The sequence below is a fragment of the Dendronephthya gigantea genome, unplaced genomic scaffold (assembly GCF_004324835.1).
Source record: "Dendronephthya gigantea isolate DGI-Jeju-01 unplaced genomic scaffold, DenGig_1.0 000033F, whole genome shotgun sequence".
In the NCBI taxonomy this organism is placed as follows: domain Eukaryota; kingdom Metazoa; phylum Cnidaria; class Anthozoa; order Malacalcyonacea; family Nephtheidae; genus Dendronephthya; species Dendronephthya gigantea.
In genome coordinates, this window is record NW_021163043.1 from 2167500 (window position 1) to 2183038 (window position 15539).

At 36.9% G+C, this 15539-nt stretch overlaps 1 long non-coding RNA gene across 1 annotated transcript; it reads right to left on the reverse strand.

Annotated features, from left to right (window-relative positions):
- Positions 1–2214: 2214 nt before the first annotated feature.
- Positions 2215–8370, reverse strand: LOC114525145. Its single transcript, XR_003687154.1, has 3 exons — positions 8231–8370; positions 5885–5975; positions 2215–3251 (listed from the first exon to the last, which is right to left on the reverse strand). It is a non-coding gene; the product is annotated as an uncharacterized LOC114525145 (long non-coding RNA).
- Positions 8371–15539: the final 7169 nt, after the last annotated feature.

Below are 15539 nucleotides of genomic sequence, written 5' to 3' on the forward strand. Positions count from 1 at the left end.
AGGACAATTAGTTTTTCCATATCTGCATGGAGCCATAGATAACCTTCTAAAGCTGTGATTTTCATAGAACATTCAAAATACTCTAAGAAAGGAACAATGTGGTTCCAAGCAAAGTCCGCCATCATAGGCATGCTTTCTATAACACTGGAATCATAACACTCCTCGGAAGAAAAAATACACTCCACACCTTTGCAGATCCATGGATACCACATAACAAATTTTTCCCCATCCCGCTCAAGTAACCTTACTTCTAATTGTTTTAAATTTTGTTCATCATATCCTCGCTGAAAACATCGTTCACATTTCCTACTCTTTAAGACTCCTGTTTCATCCAGTTTCACATCAGATAATTTTCGCTTATCACTTCTTTGCATTGTAATGGCGCTCCAAGCGCACGACGAGTAACGCGGGCCAGGCTCCGAGCTGCGATTTTCTGAATCGGCAATGATATATAAACCTGTGATACTAAAAGAACACCAATCAACAGGAAATTCAGCACAAAACAACGAAAGCAACCTTTGTTTAACAACGTCCCATAACTTAATGATATCTGAACCGTCGCTAGTCACCAGCCTCTTGCCGTTAGGGGAAAATGCACAGGAAAGGAATATCTCTTCATTCCCAGGGAAAAATGGAACTTCCTTTCTTTCAGCAATGCTAAACGCCCTTTCCAATTTTCCAAATATTATGAGCAAATCATCCGGTGAAAATTCGCAGCAAGAAATTGTTCCCAATTTTGTCGAATAATCCATAATTTCAACTAAATGTGGTACAGATAGCACATGGATAAAGTTATTAATTCCAACTGCTATTCTTTCCTTGTTATTTGATAATGCGACAGCTGTAATACGTTTACGTTCAAAGACATAGCGACTGGACCTCCAGACTGCACGCGGCAAAATCGACACATCATAGGAATTTGGCTCGAAAAACTGCGGGTGCTTTGATAAGAGTGACTCTGCGATTTTCTTCTCGTCTTCAGTGAAATAACCTTCTGGAGAATGTGTAAGAACAGCTTTTAGATATATATTTCTCATGTTAATGTTCAAAAAGTGATCATGATGTAATTTGAGTGCCGGCTCCTTCTTAAAAAAGCCAAATTCAAGGAAATGCCACGAAATGCGGGCGCGTAGATAATCGCTTTTAATTACAGAACTTCGAAGAATCCTGTTCCAGAATGCTAAATATGAGCATGGATGTGGCATGGCAAGCAACATAAGAAACAGGATAACAACATCCACTGACCAGAAAACATCTTCCTCCATATTGTACTCCTTTATGTGACTTAGACCATGTTTCAGGGCGTACTTTACCTCACTCGTCAACTTCACCCGTTGCTCGGAACAAACCAGTGTCTTAACGTTTTCAAAAATCTTCTCACATTTTACCCAAAGCGATCTATGTCCGTCATCGACCTTGACACTGTACTCGTGATCTTTGTAGCCCTTTGCTAGAAGCCAATCAATAACGCATTTGTGAAAAACGGTTAACATGTCATCTGCCACGTACAACAAGCACGATATGGTTTCGTTAATTCTGTTGATGATGTCTTTCGTTTCGCGACAATCTGGGGCTAAACCAAAAGCTTGAGCGACGAATTTGAGGGGAAGATATCCGTTGGAGGCCGCCAGCATTTCTAAAACTTTCAAAACATTAAGCTTTTCATGTTTTATTACTTCCAGTTCGTCTTCCAAGCGTCTGAAATATCCTTGGTAAATAGAATTCAGCCCTTCTGGGAGAAACTTCATAACATCAGCATTCGTTATCTTTTCAAGATCATAGCGTCTCCTTACCTCAGATTGAAAGTGATATGCATAGAGAAATGAGCCTGCACACTTCCAAACAATACTGGGAAGTAACGTGGATCCAGAGCTTCCTTTTATTTTTTTATTAACTACGCTGGGGAGCCATTTTCTAAAATAGAGTTCAAGATCAGAGTCATTTTTGGTGTTTCTGCTTTCAATGTCAATCTTTTGAACGGCTCTCAACCTTTCAACGGAAATATCTGGCCGGCTCGTAATCAAGATTTTGATGTACTTGGGAATATCAGGAAAATAATCAACAATTAAATCCACAATTTCATTCTTACAATCCACAGCACTTTCATCTAAGCCATCTATCACAACTAAAAAGGGTTGATTTATTCCCAATTGATCTAGCGGATTTTGCAAAAATATTCGAAAGGCATCTTTTAGGTTTTGAACTTGATAATTGATCAAGGAGCTCCTTTTTAAAACCAGGGACGCTCGTACACATCTGACTTGCGAGAGACTGCAACATCACCATCGGATTTCTTAGGTTATAATTACTGAAATCACAAAAGTGACAAGCAGCCAGCTTTCCTCTCTTCTCAAAATCTTCATAGATTTTAGCAGCAAACACGCTTTTACCAAATCCTGGTCTAGCGGTTATTAAAAAAATTCGTGAATCGTTATCACTGTTATAAAACCAATCGTTAACTTTCTTTAATAACTACTCTCGTGTTCCAGCTAAGAAAAGTTCCAATTTTCTTTCAATTTTACCTTTAAAATTATGCTTTGCAAGTTTTTGCAAGACATTTTCATCACTCTGTGACTGGCGCAGTTGATTTATTCCATCGCGGTTTTCTTCAACGATTTGTGTTACATGATTTACAGAATATTGCATTGTTGCGAGCATATTAATGCACTCATCTTCTTTGAGTTTGCAATCTTTTAGCTTTTGAACATACATTTCTTCCTCTGGTGCTAAAGGGCATTTTTCTAAATTCTCATGCAAGATCATTTTTGGGAACGCCTAATTCTACCAATGCCTGGGCAATTTTCTTCCATAAAGACTGAAATGTTGAATTGTTTACTCGAGTTGTTGTTACATGTGCATAAATTTCATTTCGGTAAAACTTGACTCTTGCGATGTTCGCCTGCGTTGACCTATCAGTATCCGGAGGCATCACACTCCATCCTGTTGATGGAAAACCACAAATGTTCCGAAATAGAACAGTAAGTAATGTGACATCAAAGTTTTTGGAATCTGGTGGGTTGCCAGACGGAGGAAACAGTAAATCCCACTGGGAATTATTAATAACTCGAGGTTTTATTCTTTGAAGAGATGTTTTGTTTGCAGCCAGTACTCCGGGTAGACTAACAGGTGGAAGGATGGTATCAAATGTATTTCTCAAAGCGTCGGTACCTTTGTCAACCAAAAGTCTACTGAGTCTTGTAAAATTTGCTTTTTCTTGCAGATCGACGGAAGCCATGGAATTGGATGAAATACTACTGTAACAAATGACTGTTATTAAACAAAAAATTGGGGTACTAATAAAAAGCTTACGCTAAGAGTCAAATAACCATATTCATCAGGCAAGTACTTAAGTTACGCTATCGATGTAATATTTTTCTTCCCTTATTTTTTTGTGCCCATCATTTTATATAATTTGTTTGTATTTTCTTAAAAACAAGGGCGGTTTTTGTGAAATCTGCGAATAAACCTGTTCGACTTCCAATTAGGATAAAAAATCCAGGTTATAAAGATTTGTGCACCAAATTTCTCCAAAACATGGATAGGTTGTTTAATACGGTTCATATTTTTTCAACTATGGTAGGATAGTAGGATTGATAGTAGGATAGTAGGATGGTTGGATGGTAGGATAGTAGGACAGTAGGATAGTAGAATAGTAGGATGGTAGGATAGTAGGATAGTGGAATAGTAGGATAGTAGGATAGTATGATAGTAGGATAGTAGGACAGCATGATAGCAGGATAGTATGATAGTAGGATAGTATGGCAGTATGATAGTAGGATAGTATATGAGAGTAGGATGGTAGGATAGTACGATAGTAGGGTAGTAGGATAGTGGGATAGCATGATAGTAGGATAGTAGGATAGTAGGATAGTAGGATAGTAGGATAGTAGTATAGTATGATAGTAGGGTAGTATGACAATATGATAGTATGATAGTATGATAGTAGGATGGTAGGATAGTTGGATAGTAGGATAGTGGGATAGAATGATAGTAGGATAGTTTGAGAGTAGGATAGCAGGAAATTTGGGTCTGATTATATGTTTCATTTTCAACCCTGAATTCAGGTTGAATCTGAATTGAATTCAGCTCTGTTGACCGGGATGAAATTTCAGCCTCGCGTCACTATTAATATCCTATAAAATACAATGCGCGATTACATGCCAAATTTTCAGCCCCAGGGCTAAGTTTAACCCCAGGGTTGAAATTTCATCCCTGTCTGAGCTACAGGAGCAGAAATCTCAACCCTGGGGTAAAACTAGCCCGGGGCTTAAAATTTGTCATGCAATCGTTTCAACCCAGGGCTGAAGTTATTTGAACATGCGTAGTAGTGTCATTTACGCACGTCACTGAAGACAAAATGCAAATTTTGCAGCTACCGTATGTTTATGGTATAGTTGAAATATGATAAGTTGATTTACATTTCATTCCCGGTTAAACGGGTAAGGGACTGGCTATGACTAAGGCGAAAGCGAAAGAAACGGGATCAGTAATAACAGTATAGGATTTAGTGCGATAAATCATGTAAATATTGAAATTTGTGAGGATAAGATCGGAAAATCTTGTAAGTGTGCAAATAATAAGTATGTGTAGTGTTTCTATAACTATTTGGTGAAATTGCTGTCGTTAATTTGTATTGATGTTCATTTCAAATGTTTACTTGATTAGAAAACCATTCATAAAGGAACAATGTCGATGCGTTTCTGAGTTTGATAATTGGGTTAATTGGAGTATATCTTTAGATACTTATGGGATTATATTCAATTTGATAGGAGTCCCAGATTTATTATTCGCGGGCGTTTTGAAATCCAGGGCTGAAGTTCTCAGCTCCGTGGGAAATTATTCATGTAATCAAAAAAAAAAATTCATCCCGGTGAACAGGGCTGAATTCAACCCCGGGGTTGAAAATGACCCATGTGATCGGCCCCTAAAATATCTTTCTTCAAAAGGGGATTTAAAAGAGCAAATTTACCACATGATAATGATAGATTTACTAAACAATCGACTTTGCATGGTCATTGCTATTCTCTTCAATGAAGTTCCTAAAAAACTCCCGCCTAGCCTGGTCCATAATATAAGTAACATAGTTTTTCTTGTTTTTAAACTCAATGTAATTAATATTCGATTTCGTTTTTCTCTATTTCCTCTCAGCTTTCCTTCTCAATCGTTTAGCTGCATTGATATTGTGATTGTATATTATATTGAAATTATTTACAATATTCCACAAATAAGGCTGTCACTATAATATTTATCTGATTAAATCGTTCGTCATGGGCAAGGTTTTAAAACAGAGAAAATATCGCCCCTATTGAGATGGTCTTTGAGCCTTCGAGGCAGGACGTATATAGCTATAGAGGTGTATATATGCCCTACGCTATTGTTTCAACGGTATCTAAACATGAATATACGTGCACCCACCAATTAAACGGTTTAGCTACCGCTCTGCTTCAAGGCCTAAAACGCTGAATGTGTCGAATCGAAGTAAATATTCTTAAACAAACACTTTATAGTTCATTAACATTACGTTCAACTTCAACGATTGAAACGCAGGCCTTAACTGAAGGTTCTTGACTGTCGAGTCGAATGTAAATGTTCTTAAACAAATATTTTAGCTCATTAACATTAGGCTCAACGACTAAAACGGGCCTTAACTGAACTACATTTTTATACAGACCGCTAAATTCGATCGAGTTTTCAAATGCTTAAAAGATTTGACATATTATTCAAAATATTGACAAATAAAACTCAAAGGAATTACTAGATTACTATTAGATGATATATAGTGTGGTTGTATATAGTCTTTTAATATCACGATGCCACTGCACACTGTCGCGTCACAGAATAAATAATTAAAAACATGACCAACGCTATGACAACTGAAACGTACCTTCTGAAATTTTAAAACCGTGAATTCCACTACATGGGCCAAATGCCACGGAATTATAGCGAACAGATGCGCAGAAATGTAAATTTAAAACCTATATATAGAAAGAAGAAAAACGTTGCATTTTGATTTGTAATTTTGTAATTTTTGAACAGATCACAGATGCACAGAAATGTAAATTTAAAACCTATAGAAATAAGAAAAATAGGTACGTTAAGCGTACATGTATCTGCGTGCAGCAAGCAGGTTGGGAAACTTTAGGCATGCATATAGGACGGCAACACGAAGATGGCGGCTATCAGTACAATGGGTCGCTAGAAAGATACAAATGATTAAAGACGTATGACAGTTTCAATTTCTTTTCAAAAATATCACCAAATGAGGAAATCCATACCAATACCATCAGGGGTGGGTTCAGCACTAGTGCACTAATTTGCATTACAAAACAAGTGGTTATTTATAGCAGTTTTCTTGTGCCAAACAAATTAGTGCACTAGTGCTGGATCCACCCCCTGAATACCATTGTTCAATACGCTTCAATTTGCAGGAGTACAATGGTTAAATCACCAGTGTTGCTCTAAAAGAATATAGCCTTATAGGTGACAATTGGAATCCGTAGAAACTGCAAACAATGTTGAAACACGGCAGGAAATTTCAGTTCCAGTTTTACAGTTGTGTTGTGTAAATAAACTGAGATTGGGGTATTAAAATTTAGATGAATAACTTTAAAAATGGTTATAGTTATAGGACTAACATAACTTATACATGTTTCTTTTTTGTTTTATTGGTGACTTTGTGCATGGTGATTATTTGGATACTTATTGGACTAAAATAGTAACTAATGTTGATATTTTCTTTCATTGGTGTTATATGGAAATATTTGGATAAATAAATGAAAATGTTATGTGACTAAAGCAGTGTTTACACTTTACAGTACAACCCTAGGTGTACCACTGTACCTTTGAATTACGTTTTTGTAATTAAAGCACATTTCAGCCTGTCCTGGACCAGGAAATCTGGATCACCTCTTCTTTTGGTTCTAGATTTCCTAGGCTAGACCTCACCAAAATGCATTTTGACAACAAAAATCAAGTCCAAAGCTAAATGTAGAGCAGTCCTAGGCTTATGGTGTAACCACTGCTTAAAGTCACAGCTCATGCTGGTATTTCATTTCATTGGTGACTTGGTGTATGTTGATATTTCGATAAATATGAATATTATACTAAATGATATAACCATTGACATTTTCATTTGCAATACATGTTTGTTAAACTTTAAGCATATTTTGTCCAAGTAGAATGCCTACAGTTACAACCTTTCAAACTGTTAAATTTCTTTCCAAATTGACACATTTAAGGTGTAATTATTAATGTAGACTGTGTAGTACTAGACAAGTTTAGCTTGCATGGCTAGAATTAGATGTAAATTGACTAGCCATATGACATGTTAAAACACAAAATATCAAATATGTCACAACCCATCCTTTGCAACATCAAATTTTCATACAAGCAAAATTTGTGAAATTATAAGTACTGATAGTAGTTTGCATGCCTGCAAACAGAATTTTAATTTGCAGGAAATTGAAAAAGCAGGCTTCTTACAAATTCTAGAGGTTCAAATAAGCTAGCAAATTCATCTTAAAATTAAGACAGGTTCTATGAGGCAAATTCTGGTGGTTCATAGGTTCTTAATTTTTGAGTCAAATACACCATTATTATACGCCTAGCTTATTTCTTTTGGGATGCTCTACAAGTATCCAGCAAGATAAACATTTCTGAATCAATGTGAAAATTTACAACTTAATATGATAATTATAAAAGTTAACGACATGGTTAGGTGCGTAAAATACATTATAGAATTGTCTCTGAATAATTTCATGCGTCAATGCCAATGCTGTTTAAAACCCCGAATCTTAAACTCTTGCAACTGTACATATAGACCGTCAAATTCAAGCTCTTAGTCTTTGGTATAAAATGAATGGCGATGACCTGAAATAACTTATAGTATATATAGGTTTATTAAAGAGGCGAGGAATGTATTTCCAGTATCAACAAGTCAACAACGATACAACAGTTCTGTGCAGTGCCAAGTCACTTAATACATAGTGCCCAAAGATTAGAAACCAGTTCAATAAAGGCACAAAGAATCAACGAAGATCGTAATTCCTAATCACAAGTGATACGTCACCCCCAAAACGAATAAAAAGATGCTTGAAGCGATTCAATCCTGAAAATTTTATATGGCGCCACAGCGCTGTTCGAACTTCCGTGTCGACATGCACATTATTAAACCGACCGTGTCTACTTTACTGTGTTGATGACATGAAATCATTTATAATCACAAACGTACCTGTTCAAAACTAAGAAAACGACAGTCCATTTATATGGCCAAAATCCAAAGAGAAATTCAGCAAATGCGTTGAAATTAGATTTACGAAGCATCAAGAAATACTTCGCTGCCTTCTGGTTGTATTACTTGTAATGTAAATCTCGCCCACTCGTTCGATAGATGAATGTCATGTGATGGTCATGTGTTTGCTGCGTGCCGCAATTGTATTATTGCTGCGGAGCGAGCGAGCCTGAAGCGAGCGAGCGTAGCAGCAGTCTAATTGGCGTAGTAGGAGTAGGCAGAGAAAAGCAAATTTTTAGGGTTGCGTTGCATTGTGGTTGTGCGCAGTGACGCAGTTGTATCAGGCCTGTTTGTATGCGCAGTTGTGCACAAATTAATCTCACGTTTCAGTGATATGGATTAAATACCAATATGGATTAAAACTTAAAAGTCAAACGTCCAAGTTTGGAAGAGGTACCAGTCCAGATTTAACATAAATTCTGTTCTTCATTCGCCTTTGTTTTCATTTATTTATAAGGTTGACAGTTGCTTGTCGTTTTGCCTGATTTCTACTGTAATTTGTTTTGATTCACAATATGAATATTCGCGCATTGATGTCTAGATTTTTCGTTTAGCATATCGTACGACGCGCGATATACAGTATTGACGATCAAATCGTATTTTAAGTATATTGTTGATTGTTTTGCCTGTTTGGACTTATTTTGACTCAGTGTTGATAATCCAAGTTTATTTCCTCATCTTTGTCATTGCGCCTCGTGTTTCATTGTCATAGTGTGCCTGGGCAGTCTGCCGTATTCGAATTTCATTTTTTCGAACTGATTAAACTGTTTGTAGCTATTCTCGGTTTCATTTGCACTACGGTACTACGCTTAATTCAGTGTGACGTTTACTAGGGGTAAAAAGCTCAGTAAAAGCGGCAATTTAGTGTTTAAAATTAAAAATCCACGTGTTATGTTTTACATATTTGTCATTGCGGCTCGTGTTTCGTTGTCGCTTGCCGCATGTAAATACAGTAAATGAGTAGCAATTCTTTGAAGGAACTGATTATATCTTCGATTTCATTTGCACCTTTGCGCTTGATAGTATTTCCTATTTTATCTTATTGTTAGACCACAGTTTAGTTTGATAATCCAAGTTTATTTTTACATCTTTGTCATTGAGCCTCGTGTTTCATCGTCATAGTGGGTCTGGGCAATCTGCCATATACTAAAATACAGCAAACGAGTGTAGCAATTCCTTGAACTATTTAAGGCAAGACGACGATGCCGAAGGGTCGCCGAATACATCAAAGGTGGATTGACCTGCAGAAGGAGTCACTTATATTCTTATTTTGTTAACTTTAGAGTTTAGTTCAGGCCCTGTTACACGATGCAATTTTTTTGCAACTTGCAATACAACTCTTGAGAAATGTAAAATGCCAAAGTACGTGTTTTGCGTTGATATTTTTCCAATCCATATGGCATATCTTCATTGACTTTACTGATTACAAGCAGAATTCCAAGTTGCAAGAAAAATTTCACCTTAACACATCCTTCATTAAATTAGTTGCGACGTGATCGTGTGACACATATTTCACAAATTTTAACGCTTTTGACGTTTTGTAATATTTTTTTAACAATTGTACAGTTTTGACAATCCTGTTCTTATATGATATTTAGATCAATTTGTTTTTAATGCCCGCAGCAATCCCTACCTTGCAGATAACCTAGTTCTTTAAAAATATACGGCCGTCGCGAGTTGTTATGACTACAGTGTTTCCACGTGCAGAAAAATATTTCCATACTTTTCTCAATTTCTTTTTCTCTCTATACGATGTACCCTCCAAAACCCCCAACTACATAAATTTTCTAATCATGTTACCATCCCTATGCTTAACTGATTTCGTTCAACCGAGGCGAAGGGTTGCTGCATGCATGTATTTCTAGTTTAGATATATCGTTCCAGTTTTCTAACTTTAGTTTGCAGCGCCATATAGCTCAGAGGCCACACCCAAAACCTCACCCAGTTCCTGTTTCTCTTTGAGTCTCTGTATTTCTTCAAAGTCTGTGTTCCTTATTTGTCAAAATGATCGTATTCTTGGACTAGAAGCTCCAAAAGTAATCCTGGGAAGTGTTGATTTAGTGTTTGAACAAAACTAAAGTTGTTTTAACAAGCTTTATCAAGGCAGACAAGCCCAAAGAGGCAAAGACAAAGGCATACGGCTTCGGACCAGTCGTGGTATAAATATACACTACATAGACAAGACAAGATTGCCGAAGGTATTAAATCAAGGTATGTTTTCTCTCATATTGCGATATACGAATGCGTCTTTGTCTATTTTGCTATACATTACAATGTTTTGATGGGATGGTTTGGTTTATATTTGTGTTTCACGTAATATATTGCACATTGTTGCTTTATATATACATATTTGCTTTTGTATAATAATAGTCAACAGAAATATTCACATCTGATTTTGCTGGGTACGGGAAGAATTTATTTGGAGTAACTATAGAATACCCCGCCACATGTAAGTGTTGTTTTCCTGTGGCTACCTGGCAACACATGGCCACATAGCTGCGTGGCTACGTGGCTACATGGCTACGTAGCTACGTGGCTACATGGCTACATGGCTACGTGCTACATGGCTACGTGGCTACATGGCTACGTGGCTACGTGGTTATGTGGCTACATGGCTACGTGGCTACGTGGCTACGTGCCTTATGGCTACTTGCCAAACATGCATGGCTATATGGCTACTTGACCACTTGGTAACCCTAACCCTAACCTACAACCCCTTACGTAATTAAAATTCCGATACTTACTAATTCTGCACAAAACCATTAAAATACCGAAATATTAAAATACACACTTCTTAAAATAGAACCTTAATTCCAATAATTTGCTAACCTCTATTATTCAACCCCCTATAAAACAACCAGTTGAATTACTTTAACTTAAACACAGTGTTACTCACTAAAAAGCCTCCTAAACAAGCACCCTCAAACTTTAAATACCCTACAACCCTAAATGTAACCAAAAAATATACACGTAGCCACGTAGCCAGCTTACATAGTACTCTCGCATGCGGGGTATTCTATAGTTGTACCAGTGGTCATTGACATTATATTAAAACACATCTAATTCTCAATTTATACAGTGCTCTGCTGCCCTAGTTTTAATACAGGAAGTCAATTTTAAAACATTCACTAATTTAATTAGACCCAGAGAGCAGAAATATCTTTCAGGGGGAATATCATCATTTCATTCACTTCTTACATGTCCATTTTAAACATTTTATTCCACCTGCTGAGATAAAATTATTAGAGTTATCACAAATTAATTAGTTCAGTAAGTTCAACTTCAAATGAAATCACCAATTGTTAGAAAAATTGTTAGGAAACAGATTTGGTTGAAACCAGTTTGGAACTGGATAATTATCACATAACCAGTAAATCATTAGATGAGAATTTTATTAGAATCTGTTTGCCCATCCAAGAGGGTTAAATTCCTCCATAGTCAAGACATTATTTTTTGTCCTTTTTTGTCCTAAAAATGTAATTCATGTCAAATATGCATGTTTATGGCAGGGAAACTCCCCAGTTGGTGCAAAGAGGAAAACGTTTTCCCAAATGGGTTTCCCCTCAGAAGCAACCTTCAAATCACAGAATTAAGATAAAATTTTATAATATTTTTCATGACACATTATTCATACTGTGTTATACATTATTCATAACTTCATTAAGATTTATAGGTTAAAACTCACTTGATCACACAGGTCAAACAATATATGTTACATCAATTGGGTGAAATCGAACACAATCCAATGGAGATTTTTCATAATACCGTATATTGTAAATTCTAAATTGATTAAGTTGATTAATCACAACTCACAGTACCTGTAGAGTCGATCTCCACTGATTGTCAAACTATCGTTCTCTCTCTTGCACACTTGTTTAACAATGGACCCGATATCTTGTTCTCTGTTTACACTAACACCTAATCACTAATTCAATCACATCTCATGCAAATCAAATAGGATCATGCTGGAGATTTATTTAAACTATATATAAAATCAAACCATATGTAAACTGTGTGATCCAGAGGTGATAAAATTAAAAGTCTCATAACACTCTGATTTCCTAACAGTGTTATTCAGACAGTATTCATAAAACTTTCAAATGTTTCTTGCATGTGCATGAGAACTAACATACTACTGTATTTGCAAAATCATTCGTGTGAAAAAGTGCTGCACTTGCATGCAACTTCAAGCTTGTCAGGGAAAACCCTTTTTTGAACATTAATTTTAAAAAAGTTACTGTAAATGATCTGTATATGTTCACGGGATGACTGGAAGGTTTATCAGGTCAGGTTGATTGGGATGTATTCAACTTTTCAATTCATTTTTACCCCATGAAAGAGAGTTGGGCATTTCACATAATGGCATCAAATGTGATATAACAACTGCCTGAAATAGACAAAACACTTCTCAACGTTTCGACCTGAGGACCTTTGTCTGGAGAGTTAGAATGAGAGTAAATACGGGAAAACACATGTTTTGTATGGGGCAAAACACGTGATAAAAATGGGCCAATAAAAAACAAAAAATCAAAACAACGCCTGACTCTGGGCTAAGAATAGCCTGCAATGAGGGAAGCCTGATCAGCAACGAAAACATATTACAACCATTGACATACATAATTAATACATTATACTATATATATCAGACATTAGAAAACACCGCTGTCTTTCATTAGCTTCAAAATTTCACCTGATGGCAATTCAATACAGTGTGAACAGCTTTAAGCCTTTTTCATACGCACGTAAACCCAAAATTGTTAACTCATCGCCAGAATAATATGATGTTATCGGTAATATGATGTTATATGATGCAACAAATTTTCACTATAGAGACGCATCATCCGTCTGTTATTATAAATACAGGGTATTAACCAGAAAACAGCTCTTGTACACGCGCTTTTTGCCACATAAATATTTCCCAGGATATTTTCCCATTTTCGATGCACTTAAGTAAGGCGTGATTTTGTTTATGTTCGACATATTCGTCTACATATGGTTTTGATCATGTAGATTACCACATTCTAAATTTTGAACTATTACGTTTGTTATTATAAATAATTTATCAACAACACGGTAAAGTAGACATGTTTGGTTGTATGTGCATGTAGGTGCAGAACAGCGCTGTGGCGTCGTATTGAGTAAACTTGCATTATTAAATGCCTGGCACTGCACAGTGCTTCGTCGCGTTGTGGTCTTGTGTGATACTGATACTGAAAAAACATTTCTCACTTATTTAAACCTACTATTCTAAGATATTTCAGGTTATCGCCGTAATATTCATTTTATTTATTTATACCAAAGACCCTGAATATATCTTCTGTATATACACAATACTTCGGGATTAACTAATTCAACATTCCCAGAAACGAAATATTTCTTTTAGATACTATAATCGACCATTTTTTACAATGAAATGAATAATATGAACTTTCTGGTAATGAAAATGACCTCCTAAATATACAAATTCCATAACCACATGACACTCGCACGATATTCTAAGGTGCATGGCAGTTTTAAATTAATTATGATTTTTGGCACTTCACTCGATACAGGTAAATTCTAGAGCTTTTAAAGCGTTTTAATTTCGAGTGGAATTATGCACACTTCAAATTTAAGCCAGGAACAGTTGATGGAAAAATTAGTCAACTATCGGCTCTCGGGTAGGAATCGAAATGCTCAAGAGAAGATTTAATTTGAAAATTAAACGAGACTTACCTGTAAGTTGAAGTTTGATTTGAATTATATAACGTCATCAGCCCTGAACGAAAGAGTAATATGAGAAGCACGCGCTCGCTTTTCTAGCCATATTTTAACGACAGCCAACTCGCTGATTCTCACACGGAACGAAGAAGTATCGGGAGGGACAACTCTCCGCAATGAAGGGAGGGCATTTTACTGCTTCGTTCAGGACTGATGACGTTATAAATTCAAATCAAACTTCAACTTACAGGTAGCTAAGTCTCGTTTAATTTTCAAGTTATATACGTCATCAGTCTACGTCACTACGGAGTACCATGAGACTTGAAAGATTTGAGGGTCAGCGAGTTGCAAGATGAAAGTGAATCCCAACCATCTCAGTGCTTCATACACCGTCTTAATAGTTTATTATCAAAGCTATACAAGATATATAAGTCATTCGCGATCATTGTTGTCCTCGCTATTAAAGTGATTAAGTATGCTGTTTCCAAAATTGGAGACGATTGGTTTATTATAATGTTTGGCAAATATTTCTGCATTTGTCCAACCGCCAGCTTTGAGTATGTCCTTATGGGACAACCCAGATAGGAATTCGTAAGACGAGGACGCCCTCCGGCTACTGTGAGCTGAGTAATTGTTTATGTCGATGCCTGAGCCTTGGAGGACACGTTTAACCCAACAACCAATTGTGGAATTTGTAACCGGTTTAAATGGTTTGACGTAACTTAGTAGCAATTTGGAATCAGCTCTCATAGGTTTAGTTTTAATAATATAGTGTTTAATATGGGCTACAGGGCAGAGGCGGGTGTCCTCGGAATAGCTTTTAACCTTGATAGGCGGGAGGTGTTTTCCCGTCTTCGTGATTTTTAGTTTCTCGCGTATTATAAATATAATTCCATCATCAGTTTCCTGCATGAAATCGAGGTCTAAGCTAGATAAGGTTTGGCATCGTTGTGCACTTAAAAGAGGCAATAAAGTTGTTAATTTTTTCGTCAATATTGATAGAGGTAGCTCCTGCATGGCAGGCAAGGACTGCATGTATTTAAGAACTGTGCCTACGTCCCACACGATCGAGTATCGGGGAAGGGATGGTTTAAGCTCGAAAATACCTTTGAGAAATCGGCTCACCAAAGGGCGCAACGTCCGCCAAACGTCCGCTCGCCACCCGGAGCCACCACCGCAGACAGTGCAGACCCCGCTGTGTTAATGACACTGTAGCCTACTCCTTGTTTGTATAAGAATGTAAGAAATTCGACCCATCCTGCATTTTGGTCTGCCCAATACTCATATCATCGTCCCTGCAAAACCCAATCCATCCCAAAAGATAACACCGGTATTGTCCGCCCGGCGCCATGACGCCATTATAATATTAACTGTTGCATCCGATAACCCTTGGGCAATTAGCTGTTGCCGGATAAGTGGCAGACTAGCTGCACCAGTGAAGGGGGTGTAACTCCCGAGGTTGGCGGGCAATTTCAGCAGGTTTCTCCCACGCGCGCTGGAGGTTGTCGGCACATTTGCATGGCTTTGGCATACCAGGATTGTGTTGGCC